The sequence below is a fragment of the Ochotona princeps genome, chromosome 16 (genome assembly GCF_030435755.1).
Source record: "Ochotona princeps isolate mOchPri1 chromosome 16, mOchPri1.hap1, whole genome shotgun sequence".
Taxonomy (NCBI): Eukaryota; Metazoa; Chordata; class Mammalia; order Lagomorpha; family Ochotonidae; genus Ochotona; species Ochotona princeps.
In genome coordinates, this window is record NC_080847.1 from 11,301,847 (window position 1) to 11,317,968 (window position 16,122).

At 37.3% G+C, this 16,122-nt stretch overlaps 1 long non-coding RNA gene across 2 annotated transcripts in view; it reads right to left on the bottom strand.

Moving 5' to 3' along the window:
- The window catches only part of LOC131482238 (uncharacterized), a 202,138-nt gene that overhangs the window by 45,970 nt on the left and 140,046 nt on the right, over positions 1 to 16,122 (bottom strand). For both annotated transcript variants that reach the window (XR_009246828.1, XR_009246829.1), the window contains exons 4-6: positions 9,284 to 9,334; positions 7,515 to 7,688; positions 1,492 to 1,614 (exon numbers count right to left, since the gene is read on the bottom strand). This is a non-coding gene — a long non-coding RNA (uncharacterized LOC131482238). The remainder of the gene's footprint in view (positions 1 to 1,491; positions 1,615 to 7,514; positions 7,689 to 9,283; positions 9,335 to 16,122) is intronic.

Consider the following 16,122-nt stretch of genomic DNA (forward strand, 5'->3'; position numbering starts at 1 on the left):
GAACAGGGAGAGCATTTTTTAATTGTCAGGCCTGCTAAAAGTTACATGCAGTTTAAAAATTAATCCATCATGCTAAGAGAAATGAACCAATCCCAAAAGATTAAATACCACATGTTTGCCTTAATCTGAGATGAAAAGATGACAACTTGGAAGATAGTACCTGTATATTGTAATATTAGTGCAATCTCTAACAACCTGTATCCAATGCAATAAGATAACGCGATATAATCTATAAACCAACAATTAATGTCAGAATACTTAAGATCTACATCGAAAAACTGTAAAACCTACTATACCCTCAATACTCTATGCTAACCGGTAATGGGGAGGGAGTGCAGGGAAATCTTTCAGGACCATAAAAAGAGTGAGAAAAAAGTACAATATAGCCTATCAAGATCAAATCTGGTAATTCATAGACAACAGACTCAAAGCGGCACTAAACAACAATAAAACTACTATACCAATGCAAAAAAAAAATGAAGCTTCAGTGAATCCACATTTTCCTACTTGGAGGCTGCAGTGGTTAAAGTCCTCGCCTTGCACGCCCTGGATTCCATATGGTCGCCGGTTCTAATCCCGGCGGCCCTGCTCCCCTCCAGCTCCCTGCTCGTGGCCTGGAAAAGCAGTCGAAAACGGCCCAAAGCCTTGGGACCCTGCACCCACGTGGGAGACCCGAAAGAGCTCCTGGCTCCTGGCTTTGGATTGGCTCAACTCCAGCCGTTGCGGCCGCTTGGGGAGTGAACCACCGGACAGAAGATCTTCCTCTCTCTCTCTCCTTCTCTCTGTATATCCACCTTTCAATAAAAATGACTAAATCTTTAAAAAAAATTTAAACATCTGTAGGCTAAACACATACACATTTTGAACATTTTACTGCTGAACCCATGATTTTTTTTTGTAATAAATTTGGCAGCATCTGAACACAGTAAAGGCCTTGGTGTGCTTGTGCCTGCTCCTTCTCATGAAAGGTGCCCCCCGACAAACTCAAGAAAGGTTTCCATCATCAGCAAGGGTTTTTGAGCAAGTAGAAGTTCCCATCTACAATAATTGGCCTTTGGGGACATATCTTTGCTCCAATCATACGGTGATATTTGAGAGATTCAATGTTCTCTCAATGTACTTGTCTACATTTAGTGTTCGGGCGGTTGTCTCCTCTGTCAGCCTCTCAGCACAGAGGGGACAGTAACAATCATTTCACCGAGTCCCTGGGAAAACCCTGCACATTTCTGTACTTCCATGCCATGAAAATCATCACAAGTGTCATCTTTCCACTTCTCTTTAGATTAATAAAGCACTGGACATTCCTCAAGGCGAAATTTCAGATTTTTCAATTTTTTGAGACTTTTAAAGGTTCTAGATGAGTGTCATGGATTCAGTTATTACAATTTTGGACTTTTCCTTTTCCCATTCTCTTTCTAGTACCATACATATCTACCCTGGTCCACAGAACATTTCAATTCAGGTGTCGTAGTAACAGTGAAACCATCATACCTGAAAAACAAGTCCACTCTCTCAAGATCCATCTTCACTAATTTTGCTGTAACAATAAAAACCATCTTCAGTGTTTTCAGGCTCATAACATGGGTACCAGGTTCTTCCTCTTTCTATTTTGACCTGTCATTACAAATCGCAATAATTTTGAGGTTAACCTTTCTATCAACATCAAAGTTCCATCCTACCTTCACTCCTAGTCCCCAATTCCTCCTCTTCCTATCTCTCCAGCCTTAGCTATCTCATGAGTAGATTACTGTCTTTACTTGCTAGGAATTCTCATCAAGTATTTTCATCACACTCTCACATTCTTTCTAATTTAAATGAAGTGCCTCTATATCCTTCTTTTCTCACCTTGATGCTTACTTTGTGGACATTTTTAGAACTCTAGGGATGCTTTTTCAGACTTAGAGTCTGGTTCTGGTTGAATTCTTTCCAGTTGATGCCAGTGTCAAAAACTGGCATAGAAAAGCTTTAATGGAGGGCCCGGCATGATGGCTCAAGGCTAAATCCTTGCCTTGCACACACCGGGATACCATATAGGAACTGATTCATGTCCTGGCTGCTCCACTTCCCAACCAACTCCCTGCTTGAGGTCCAGGAAAGTAGTAGAGGATGGCCCAAAGACTTGGGACCCTGCACCCAAGTTGGGGACCCAGAGGAGGCTCCTGGTTCTAGATCAGCTCAGCTCCTGCCATTGTGACCATTTGGGGAATGAACTCAGTGGGTGGAGGGTCTTTCTTTCTGTCCCTCCTTCTCTCTGTAAGTCTGCCTTTTCAATAAAAAAAAATTACTAGAACAATCTGGTATTCCATGCAAAAACCACTATTGTCACTGCTGAAATACTCTAGTGTCATACTGTGGATGATCCAGTGTGAGTGCCCAGTGCAAGTTAGCTCAGGTTTGGGAGCACCTCCATTGACTAGGAGTTCATTTGCACTTGCCTTTTAAGGCTTCCTTTAAAGGATTTATTTATTTGAAAGATAAAGTGATGGAGGGAGGGAAAGGAAGAGAAAGGAAAAAAAAGAGATCTTTTACGTACCAGTGCACTCCCCAAATACTTGGGCTGGGTCAGGCTGAAGGAAAGAGATAGGAACCAGAACTCCATCCTGGACTTTCAACTGCATGGCAGGGGTCCAAGAACTGGGCTGCGTTTCCAGTCATCTTCCCAGGAAGAGGCATAAGAAATATCATACCCAGGTTTTAAACCTGCACACCAATATGGGATACCACTTTTTCAAGGAACTTAACCTGTGTTAAGCAACTTAACCTGTGTCTGTATGTAGCAACAACAACAACAACAATAACAACAACAAAAACAAAAATTAAAAAAAAAACAAAAAACAAGGCTCAGATATTTGAGTCTGTAAACACACACACTTTTTTTCCCCAGACTGCTTGTACTACCATAGTGGGCAAATTTGAAAGGATTTCCAGAGTTATTACTATCACTAAATCCACCCACTCTCATTTGTTTCTTTTAATATCTTATCCATGAGCAAAATAAATTTATTCTTTCGTTTCTTAAAAGATTTGCTTATTTATTTGAAAGACAAAGACAGAGAGAGAGAGAGAGAGAGAGAGAGAGAGCATCTTTCAACTTCTGGTTCACTTCCTAAATAGTAGCAATGATTAGGGCTAGGTAGATGGAAGCCAGGAGCCTAGAACTCCATATAGGTTTTTCATGAAGGTTACAGGGGTCCAAGTACTTGGACCATCTTCTGCTCCTTTCCCAGGTGCAAGGAGACAAATGGAAAATGGAGCAGCCAAGAATCAAACCGGGCTCATCTGAGGTGCTGTTGATATGGAAGGTTGGTGTGGCATGTGGCTGCTGGACCCAATGGGACCCAGCCCCTCCTGCTAATATAGGCCAGCTGCACCTTCTGCTTCAAACTAACAATGCTTTTGAGTGAAAATATCTACAATATATTTTTTTTAAAGATAGGAACTTCTTTTTTTTTTTTAAGATTTATTTTTTATTTTTATTACAAAGTCAGATATACTGAGAGGAGGAGAGATAGAGAGGAAGTGGAGCTGCCGGGATTAGAACCAGCGGCCATATGGGATCAAGGCGAAGACCCTAGCCACTAGGCCACGCCGCCAAGCCCAAAATATCTACAATATTTAAAACAGGATAATTATTACTCATGTGATGAAACACTGCAGGGGAAAAATATAAGTTAGACACAGCAAAACTAAATAAGAAATGAATTACCAGACTGGTAGATCTGAAAATGAGGAAAATACTGAAAAAAAAAAGAACAGAGTCTCGGTGACCATTCATGGGCCCATATTTAAATGATTCAAGTTAGATTTAAAAACAATCTCAGAAAGGAGAAAATAGTGCAAAAATTGTTCAGAAAATGGCTAGTGTTTTTTCTAAATCCTAGTAAGATAAATATAGAGAAATGATATTTAGGCACATTTTCATCAAGCAGCTGCTAACAAAGACAAAAAGGAGAGCATGTAGGATGAGGACAGAGGAAAAGATCCATTACAAATGGAACAATTATACAAATTACTACTGACTTCTCATCAGAAACTATGGCTGCCAGAAAGTACTGGAACATATATAAAGTACTGTATGAGGGAAGGATAACTAAAAATGAACACAAAATCAACATTTTTAGAAAAACAAAAGTGAGAGAGCATGTCATCAACAGCTTCACTGCAAGAAAAAGAAATACTTCAGGCTGAGGAAGAATCAGAGAAAATTATATATAAAAGAATGGAGAGAATATGGACATTTTTATGGGGAGAAATATAGGGGAAAAAAGCTGTGCTTCTATTTCCTTGATATTTTCAAAAGGATATGAATTACTTTTGGCTGTTGTTGTGTTTTTCACCTGGTTTTTCATTCAGGTAATGATGTGCTCGGAGAATGATTTAGGAAGAGTTCTCTCCATTTCAATAGTCTGGGTCGCATTGAGAAGAACTGGAATGAATTTTTCTCTGAAAGTGTTGTTTAATTCAGCGGTTAACTCATCTAGTTCTAGGCTTTTCTTTGTTGTGTGACTTTTTATTATTGATTCAATCTCATTACCTTTTGTTGTTCAAGTGTCTATGTCCTCATGGTTCAATTTTGGTAGGATATATGTGGCCAGAAATTTCACTGTTAGAATTTCCATCATGTTTACACATTCTTGATCATAACAGTTCATTAATGATTCATTGTATACTTGTAACTAATTGCTATCTCTCTCTTTTTAAAAATCTCTTATTTTATTTGAGTCTTCTCTCATTTTTTACTTAGTTATTCTAGTCAAAAGTTTAGCAATTTTGTTTGCCTTATTATAAGTACATATTTTTAAAGATTTTTTTTTTTTTTTACTTTTATTGGAAAGGCAGATTCACAGAGAGAAGACACAGAGGGAAAGATCTTCCATCTGCTGGTTCACTCCCTAAGTGGCCATAAAGGATCTGAGTAGGCAGCTGGGATACGAATCAGGATAAGAATCTGGATCCCACATGGGATCCTGGTGTGTGTGCAAGACAAGGATTTAGCCACTAGGCTATTGCACTGGGCCCTGTTTGTCTTTTTTTTTAATTCTTCATTTCATTGATCTTTTGTATTTTGTGTCTCTTTCATTTACTTCTGTTCTAATCTTATTTCTTTCCTTTTACTAATTTCATGTTTATTTTTGCTTTCTTGGTTGTTTGAGTTGGCTAAATATGGTAATTATTTTAAATCCTTTTTTTAAATGTAGGCACTTATTGCTATAAATTTGTCACCCAATAGCTCCCCTTTGATTTTGCTGAATCACTGGTTGTTCATGAGAACAATGTTTATTTTTCACATTATTTATGCAACTGTTATTTATTTCTAATTTTATTCAATTGTGATCAGGGAGGATATAAGGATACTTAAAAAAACAATGAAAAACTAGAATTAAAGAGAATGTGTATTTTCATGTACTTCTTGCGGACTCCAAATACATCCTATTATTTACACTGTGTCCCAATATATAATCTATCCTGGGGAATGTGTAATATGTGCTTATTGAATTAAATGTTCTGTTTATGTTTTTTAAGTCCACTTGTTCTTAAGTATAGTTTAACTTTGTGTTTTTTTTCTGGATTTTTTTGTGAATGATCTATGCATTATGACAATGGGCTGTTAAAGCTCCCAACTATTACTGCACTATTACTGTCTCTCCTTACAGGATCAATAATGTTCACTTTATATAACAGGATTCTTCATTGTTGAGTGCATGTCTGTCTACAAATGTCATTTCTTCTTCCTGAACAATTAGCAGGGAGCGGATTAGAAGTGGAACAGTTGGGACACAAATTGGTACCCAGATGGGATAAGGGCATTATAGGTAATGGCTTTAGCCACTATACCATAACATTAGCCGCATAAGTAGAATTTTTAAAATTCTATCTGGGCCTGGTGCAATAGCTCATTGGATAAATCCTCACATTATAAGTGCCAGGATCCCATATAGGCTCTGGTTCATGTCCCAACTGCTCCATGTTACATTCAGCTCCCTGCTTTTAAACTGGGAAAGCAGTGGCGAATGGTCCAAAGCCATGAGACCCTGAATCCACGTGGGAGATCTGGAAGAAGCTCCAGACTCCTGGCTTCAACTCTGGCTGTTGTGGTCATTTGAGGAGCAAATCAAATGCTTCTTTTCTCCATAAAATTTCCAATAAAAACAAATTTTTTTAAAAATCCATTCAGCTATGCATAGTCTATATATTTTAATTGAGGAATTCAATCCAGTTACATTTAAAGGTATAATTAGTAATTAAAAACACACTCCTGTAATTTAAAAAATCTTTTTTTCTTGTTGTTTTGTATAGTATTTGCTCCTTTCTTCCTCACTTGTTCATCTTTCCATATATTGATTGGATTTGAGTCTTTCTTTTTCATGTATCTTCTTTACGTTGTATGGAGTTTTGTACTTTCATGTGTTTTGAAGATGGTTTTTATAATCCTTTTACTTCTACTGCACACTCCTTAGCATTTCTTTATGGGTTGGTCTGTTGCAATGAAGTACTTCAGTTTTGTTTGTCATAAAAACTCTTCATTTCTCCTTTACTTTTGAAGGATAGTTTGGCATAGTATTCTTTGCTGCTATTTTTTAATTTTTAAAAATTTTATTATATAATTTGATAGGCTCTGGGATTTCCTTTACTCCCTCCCTAAATCATCCCTTCACTGATTTTTCCCTATATTATGAAAAGAGTATTGTCCTTCATAAGCAGTCGTAAGTCCATCATTCTGCTACTTGAGTGTATCCTGACACTGCAAGTACTACAATGGCAGAGAGTCTATCATTCTATTGTCAACATATATTTAACAGTTCCATTGGGAGTCCATCTTTGATTTAGAAGTAGACATGTAAACTGTATTGTATCTTCACATCTGGATATGATAGTCTCCATTACACAGTTAATATACATTCCCTTAAGTGAAAAGCCATGAAAGAAAATCAGCAACAGGAATAAAGTTAAAAAATTTACAATGCCATGAAGTTAAATAACATGCTGCTGAATAACCAAATGTATCATTGAAGAAATAAAAACAAACAACCTTTTCTGAGAAAATGATGCTACTGTATGACCTATGAGTCAGTGAAAAATTTAATGAGAATAGAAACTATTTTGAAGAAATGAAATGTTTCTTATGCCTTTACAGGCTCAGTTTCAGAGAATGGGTTGTTGAACCACTTCTTGGGGTTGCAGAAGAAGAGGAGGGCTATTTGGGCTATTTCTCAAAGGGGTTCAGGCAAGGCTGCTTTGTTGTTTCCCAGGTCATGGGTGCTTGGGTAGGTCTGATTCTCTGCTTTTTCTGGACTTCAACTGTGAACCTAGGCTGACGATGGATTGGTGGAACCAAATGGTTTCTTTTGGGGAAGTGCAAGAGTGGACAGTACAACCTGTTAGCTTCTTGGGGCAATAAATCTGCCTAGTTGTGTGTAGAGCAAAGGAATTTGGGTGAGGTCCAATTTTATTTTTTGCTTGGGCGGGTGGGGGCTAGGAGGAGAGGGAGGTGTTCTGTAGTCTGGGCAACTCACAGTGGATCATTCATGCTTGTTAGGTCCATGGGAGGGTGGACAGGGCTTTCTGGTTGGATCACAAGGGCAAGCTAGCAGAGCTTGAAGCAGCTGTCTAGTTGCTTAACAGGACCCTGTGAAGATATGGTTTCAAGACGGCTCCACCCAGCTAAGTTCTTTTGATTCACTATTAACCTTCAGAGACAGAACATAAGATGTCATATATTTAGTTCTCTTCTTTGCAGCTCTATGTGTAACAGCATCTCTACTGCACTCTGATGGTCTTTCTCAAACACTCTGGTGAAATAGCTACTGCTTTTTTTTTTCTTGTTTTTGTCTTTACTTGTTGAGGTGGGTACACCAGGCACTTCTGGGCAGCCATCTTGGTGATGTTTCCAGGCTTAATACATAGACCAACAATATATATTTTTTCGCTTTAATGCATCTCAATCTCAGGTAACTAGAATGAAAATTTAGCCAACATTTGTTGAAAGATTGAGTAACTTACAGTCATATGACATTTGAAAAGACACCAACCATCCAGGAAGCCTGGATTGAGGAACAACATCATGAAGGAAAAAGAGCTGGCCTAAAGCCTTGAAAGATCAGAGTTTGAATCTGTTTCTTAGTAACTAACTCTTACTCTGCTATTTACTAGCTGTATGACATTGGGCAAGTCACTTAAATTAGAGTTTGTTCCTGCCCATTACTAAAATAGAGTCAGTTAAAAATGGGGATAATGGTTTACACATAAAAAACATAAAATCACAGCAGATATGGAAATTATCACTATTGCTATTAGAGATGTCAAGGAAAAATATTTATCATATATAAATGAACTTTTCCATGATTTCATTTCTCCTTCCTGTATTTCACCTTATTTGTTAAAAAAAACTAGGAAATAGGCTTGAAATAAATTAAGAAGCAAAAATAAATAGAATCTAAAGTGTCTACCAAAATAACCAGATAAAAGCAATAATTGTTTTAATTAATGAAATGTGTCAGATATCCAAAACCTTGATTATAACGGGGATTTAACATAGGCAAGAACAAAGCAATAAAAAGAAAACATAAATAGTTGAAATCTAAAGGGGCTTCAAAAAGTTCATGAAAACTGCACATTACCTTTTAATTCTATTTTTCTGTGAAATTTAAAAAAAATCCCTCAGACATGAAGCAGAATGACCATGCTGAAACATCAGCTGTCTGAGTATTTCATCCACCCACTTCTACTTGCAAGCTCTACTTGGCTCATTAGGAACTTTAACCCCCAAGCAAACCCTGAAGGAAGAATTAGCCTACTTATTAAAGCCTTAGGCACTGTGCATGGCTAGGAAGCTCTTGATTGGAGGAACACAGAGAACTGATCTCAAAATTGTAACACAATATTCCATAAGCATTGAGCAGGAGGTTAAAAATGATTTACTTATTAAGGAAAAGCAATGTAAATTTTTCTTAGATTGAATTAACTTTTGCTGTAAGGATGGATTGACAAAATGCTTTGGAAAGAGAAGTAGGTAAATCTTACATATCTTAAAAGGGAAAGATAAAATACTAGGAACATATCATGGGTATTCATCATTAGGAACACAGAAAAGCAAACTTAGATGCTTCAATTTAGTCTTAATCCAAATCGTGTTCCAACAATGCCAACAGGTATTGGTGAATAAAAACGGATTTGTCCTTCAAAAACCAAATAACAATTAAAATTGTTAAATATGATAAACAACCCTTAAAATCACTTAGGTGTTAATAGCCAAGTAGATATGGGATCACAAACTTCATCTTACCTTACAAGTTACCTTACTTTTGTCAATGTGCAGCTTGCAGGTCTACTTTACCTGTAATTAGAAATTATGTTAACAATCTCCACTTAGGTGATTCACTCTTTTGCCCAAATGCTTCATTCCTGCTATATAGAAATGACTACTTAATCCTGCTGAAGATTATGACAAATAAGCTATTCCCTGGCATTGCCTGGTACACCTATTACTTTCATCCTATAATCTAATCAACTATATATATATAGACTGAAAGAAAAATGAGTACAGAAAGGAAAGGTAGCTTATAAAAACAGCAACAAACTGAGCTGAGCGGTGCAAAAGAACTCAATAGCCACTGAAGATTAATTAGGTTTGGATAAGTCATTGGGAAACATCCAAGCAGCTGTAGCTGCCTTGAAGAATCTTACACTCAGACCGCTAGAAAAAGTCTTTATTTCTCTGAAGTAATGCATGGGGGAAGTCATACATCAGTTGTGACTTTCCTGAAAGCAATGAGAATACCACAGAAAAGATTTTGGTAGCATTGTATCTAAGATTTGCTCAATGCATGTAGCTATAAGTTTCACAGAACGTAAAATGCTTACATGTCAACATTTTACTACTTTTAGCTGTAATGAACCTTCAAAAAGTTAAATGATCAATGACTGCTACCACTTGTATTACCTAAGAGGGTTCTACTCTATTAATCTTGAGGATTCCTCCCAGGCCTCAGAATGCTTGAGGCTTCAGATGCCAGATATCCTCATAACTTTAAATTCTACTGAAAAGTAGGTGCAAAAAATATTAGCCATTAGTTAGAACCTAAAGGGTTCTAACTGAATTTAAGTTTTGAAGAGTACCAAGAATTACAAGTAACAGAAAAAAAGTAGGAAGAGAAACAGAAATAATCAAAGAGCACTGAAAACCCAACTTTAGAAAGAAGCAGCACACTAAAAATGGAAACAGTAAATCAAAATAACTAAGAGTAGCATGAAAGGATTAATGCTTGATGTAATTAAAACTTCCTAATACAATAATATTACTGTTATGGTGAAACAGGTACATCAACTGGAAATGGTTAAAATGTGTCACATTAATTGTGTGGAACTCAACACAGTTCTTAAAATTACGTCTATAGACATAGATATGCAAATATTTCCAAAACCTTACTGTAGAGTAAAAACAAAAATTTTTCAAAAAATAACTATAATCCCCATTTTGTTCAACATTTTGCATTTGTAGATGTCCTTTACAGAAAAGTATGCAGAAAACTGTGTGGTGTGGTTATCCTGGAGACCTAAACTGAGGTTGGTAGGGACAGCACATACTTTCTATAGGGCTCATTATTATACAACCATAATTTGTGTTTTTTTTTTTTTTAAGTAAATCCTTGCCAGAGTCCAGCTCCAGTCAAGTTTGGAACTTGAGAAGGGTGTGTGGAGTAGGCATAAAGAGGAAAGAAATGGTTGACTACAATTTCATGATCATAATGGACAATGCAAGAAAGCTGTCCCCTTTATTTATACAGAAGTAGCCACAAGCTCTGGCACAGCCCTTTTACGTCATGGTCAAGTGGATGTTTCCAAGTATAATTCTGCCATTTATTTCACCTTAAAGCAGGATGGTATCCATCCTGACCCTGTGGTCAGAAAGTTCTCAATAGAGGTACATATCAATCAGTAACACATTCCTACTACAATCCTCGTTCTACAACTTAATCTTGAATCAGTTAAGGAAGGAAATGCATCACAGAAGGAGGGACCTAAAGATCAAGGATGGTCAATGGGGGCAGCAGAGACAGAGACAGAGACAACACGAATTGTAAAAGGCCCTTGTGCCAATCAGCAACATCAAAATCCAAGCTTACATTGATAGTAAACACGAACTCCACAGTGGCAAACAATGCCTAAATAGATTATAGAATTCTCAGTAAGATGGTCAGGTGTTCGTGCAAAGGGTTTGGTGGAACTGCCTTGAGGTGGTTACAGAGACATCCCTTGGGCCATGCCATGCAGCAGAAAATTCCTCACAACCTTGCCTGCAGGGGAACAGTTCTCACACCTTCGTGTCCTCCACACCCACTGCACAGACCCCAGCAGATTCTGCGATGGGTAAAGCAATCATAATATAGCTATAGGGAATTGGTGAGTACAGAAAAAACTACTTCCTACTTTTAATACTTTGGATATTACTAAAACTTATTGCTAATAATTGTTTATGCTTTCTGGAGAATAATGGGAAAAATCACTGAGAGATTCCTTTTCCAAACTAAAAAGATAAGAAAACCAAAAGGCATTGTGTGAAAATAAACTAACAAGGAGATATAAATGTTGAGAACTACATCTCTTTGGTTCTATCTCTGTGTCTTTTTTTCATTATCTTTTGGAGAACTTCCTTTCCCATGATTAATTCAGTCAATGGCATGTCATTGCATCAATTCTATTTAATTTTTTATTTACACTGTCATGTCTTTTAACCTTTAAGAATTCTTTCTACCCTGATGCCTCCTTGGTATGGAAGCCTGTTCCATCCCTCTTTGGGTGGACACACATTCTCTTGACTCTCTCCAAGGGTCAAATGTTTTCTTTTCCTTCTTGGATGATCAACATTTCCTCCAGAGTCAATAATTCATCTTTCTCTTTCATATTCATTTTGCTGATTTTATGTATCTGCTGATCCTTAGATGTATGTTTATGTTTAAAAATAAAGGCTAGAATTTTTCATGATAGGTGGTCATCATGGGTTACAGGTACCACTTTTGCAGGGTTATGTCACCTGTTTCTCCTCTGTGAGACGGCTGACTACTAATTCTCATAATGTGAAGAAGGCATGCCAAAAGGCTTATAGTTCACGAACAGGCAGAAATAACAAACTCTGCTAAAGTATGCAAGGCCACTGCTCTATGTGAGAGGCTCAATATATTTATAAGGATATTCTACTAGATTAAAAAGCAGTTAATATGGTTTTAACGAAATAGCAAGTCCTTTATCAAGGTCTCTCTAGAAGGAAGGACCTGCCTTTAGTTATCATTTCACTTTGGTCTGTAGCAAATTGACTCTTTGTCAATCTTCTCCCTACACTGTGAGCTTAATGTTTGATCAATTATTTCATATAATGTTTCTCTATTTGACATTGTCTGAGATTTTCTCATGAATCCTAATAAGAGAATGCATTTTTCCATGATGATGTTAAGTTCCACATGATAAGTGGGGATACAGAATATAGGAGTATTTTATGTCAATATATCCTAATAGTGGCTGACAATAATCCTGGACATATAGGGCCTGGAAGAATGGCTCAATTAACTAATCTACCCCTTGCAAGCACTGAGATCCCATATGGGAACCAGTTCATGTCCTGGATGCTGCACTTTCTGTCTAGTTCTGTACTTGTAGCCTGGGAAAGCAATGGAGGATGGTCCAAAGCCTTGGGACCCTGTGTACCCATGTGGGAGACCAAGAGGGAGCTCTTGACTCCTGGTTTTAGATTAGCTTAGCTATGGCCATTGCGGCCACTTGGAGAGTGAATCAGTGGATGGAAGATCTCTCTCTGGTGCTCTCCTGTCTGTAAATCTGACTTTCCATAAATAAATAAATAATAAGTTTAAAAAATTAATTCTGGATACCTAGTTTGCCCTCTAGATCTTTTCACATTAGTAATGTTATTAATTTTAGTGAATAAATTTAGAAAGTAATTTTGGTTATTGTTTTCTTTTCCTATGTGTTTTAGAATGAGCCTGTGAGTTTCTAAAAACTCACAGGTTTCTAATGAGTACTGGATTAAACTTAACTATCCACCAGCTTAGAGAAAAATGCATTCATGATGTAGAGTTTACCAAGCCATCAGAATGGTATACCTCTTTTTTCTTTATTGTTTGTATTTTTCTCCTCATAAACCCAATCTTGAGCATATTTTCTTAGGATTCTTCCTAAATATTTCACACTGCTCTGTACTTTGATGGTACCCCTTTAAAACATTTCTATTTAGTATTCCTTTGAATTGGATTTGAATCTATTTCCCACAACATCAAAAAAAAAAAAAAAAAAAACCTCACCAATTTTATTCTCTTTTATGTAACTTCTTTGGTGTTTCTGTGCAGATTACGGAATCCCTTTGCAAATAAAGAAACTTTATTCCTTTCTAATTCAAAGAGGCTGTTTCCTTTCATTCCTAGTTAGAAAAATCTTTTATCATGAAAGGCTGTAAATTTCTTTCGCCCCCCCACCCTGCGGTTTCCTTTTAAATGCTCACTTAGAACAATCTACAGGGGCAGGTGTTGTGTCTTGGATCAGATGCTGCCTCCGCTTTGGATCTGGTTTCCTGCTAATGTACGCCCTGGGAAGCAGCAGACAATGGTTCAAACACTTGAGTATAGGACACTTAGAAGTCACTGGCTTTGGCCTGCCTGGATCCAATCAGGTTGTTTTGGCCAGTTGAGGGTTGAACCAACAGATGGGAAAATCCTTTACTCTCTCTCTCTCTTTCTGCTATTCTGTCTTTCAAATAAAGTTTAAAAACTTGTAAATAGTAAATAAAAAAAGAGTTTAAAAATAGTAATATACATATTTTTTTCCTCTCTCTATATATGAAAAGAGTAAATCACATCTATTATAAAATGTTGAACCAACCTTGTATTACAGAAACAAACTTCACTTGCTCATGATTTAGCATTGAACGTGTTACTAGATGTAACTTGCAAATATTTTATTAAGAATATTTTATGTCTTTCGGAGATATTATCCTGGGATTCTCTTTTCTTAAACTTTGCCTGGTTTTGGCATTGGAGCAAAACTGATGTTATCAAATGCTTTAAGGGGAGTGTTCTCCCCTTTCCTGTTTCCTGAGACTGTTTAGAATTGGCATGGTTTCTTACCTAAAGTTCCTAGAATTTGCCACTGAAGTCATCTGGTTCTGGTGACTTCTTCATAGTGAAGTTTTGAAACTACAAATTCAACTTACTTAATGGCTACAAATTGTAGCCATTTCTTCTTGAAGTTTGAGTCTGTGAAGGAACTTTTCCATGTTGTCCATATTTATGTTTTCTTATTTACCCACTTCATGCTTGTTAGATATTTAATGATGTTCTCGCTTTCATTCTTGATCTTAGTGACTTTCATCTTCTTGTTTAATCTGGTAAGGTATTTATTGATTTTTAAAAATCTTTCCAAAGAAACAGCTTTTTTGATCATATTGATTTTCTGTACTGTTTTTTCTTTGCAATTCCAATGCTCTTTTTATTATCTCTTTCCTTCTTCCTGTTTTGAGTTTAATTTGCTTGCTTAAGATGCAAATTATTGATCCTTAACTTTGTTGGTTTATAAAATCAGTCATTAGAAGTTATTTCTTTCTAAGCATGCATTTTAGTGTGTCTTATAAATTTTTTAACATGTTTTGATAGTTTACTTGATAAAAATTTCAAAACTCAATTCTTGTTTTTTTAAAGATGTGTTGATTTGAAAGGCAGAGTTACAGAGAGACGGGGGGATTTTCCATCTGCTGGTTCACTCCCTAAATGGTCACAACAATTGGGGCTGGGCCAGGTGGAAGCCAGGAGCTAGGAACTTTTGGGTCAGCCACGTGGATGAAGGGGCCCAAGCACTTGGGCCATACTCCACTGCTTTTCCGCACAGGAACGTGAATCAGAAAGAGAGCACTTGGGAGTTTAACCGGAACCCATATAGAATGTTAGTATCATAATTGGTAGTCTTACCCGCTATAGCACAACGCTGGTTCCTACATAGGCAAATTCTTGCCTAACCAATCAGAGGGAAATTTAATATAATCTCATTTCATTAACTTAATTCCAGAACTTTGCAATTTGCTTTTTTAATTTGACTGTCCTAAATGGTTTGTTAGACATGAATTTTACAATGACATGTGTGAGCATTTAACAGTGCAGCTGGAGGTACTGCACCCTCTCCAGGCTGGATGACAGGAACCGCCAACACTATGGTGGAACTTGCCACCCTTTACAAGGCCATGACTCTGGAAGCCTCAGGTGTCAGCCCACACACGGTCCTGTGTCTGTGGGCTGCTTTGGTGATCCAATTGGTGTCAGGATTTCTTCTGAGGACTTAATGGAGTGGACCAATGAAGAGAATCTCAAAGAATCCATACGGGAAATTTTCCCAATGCAGTCAACACACAGGGTTGTCAGAGTTTCACAGCAGCATCCAGCTCGTTCCTTGACAACAGACTGTACGTTTTTCATGCAAACATCAGCTGTTTGACACCAGGATGGACAGGCTTGCCATAGGTAGCACCCTTGGGAATTGGGATCATACAGATATCTGTATATGATGTAATGTTGCTTTGCCTTGTATCCCAAGTCTCTGTGTCTCGTCAGGCCTCATGTAGTGGGGTGCCCTGTGTGATAGGGAACCAGCAGCACTGCCATCAGGCAATTCTCATCTGACTGCTTCTTTCTCCACAGTTCCCACAGTTCTCCACAGTACCTGTGTGCTCCCAGCCTGGCTTACCTGATGGCTGCCAGGAGACGGCAAAGGAAATTCGCAATTTTCTAGATACCACTCTATAACTGATTTTTAGCTCAATTTGCTTGTGGCCAAATAATATATATTTTGCTTGATTTGAATACTTTTAAATTTGTTAGTGAATGTCCCATGTGTGCTGCAAAAGAATTTGCACACTGCTCTTGATGAGTGGGATAATTTTTCCTGTTTTTATTTGCTTAAATGGCTATTATTTGACAAAATTTCACTAAAAGATGACATGTCTTACATGAAGTTGGACTCAGAAAACTGATCATTTAACCCATGCACTTGAGAAACTTAAGGTTTTTTTTAAGATAAGGAAGTGTTTAATCCTGAGAAGTTCTTGACATGAGCTTAGAAGTATATGTACAC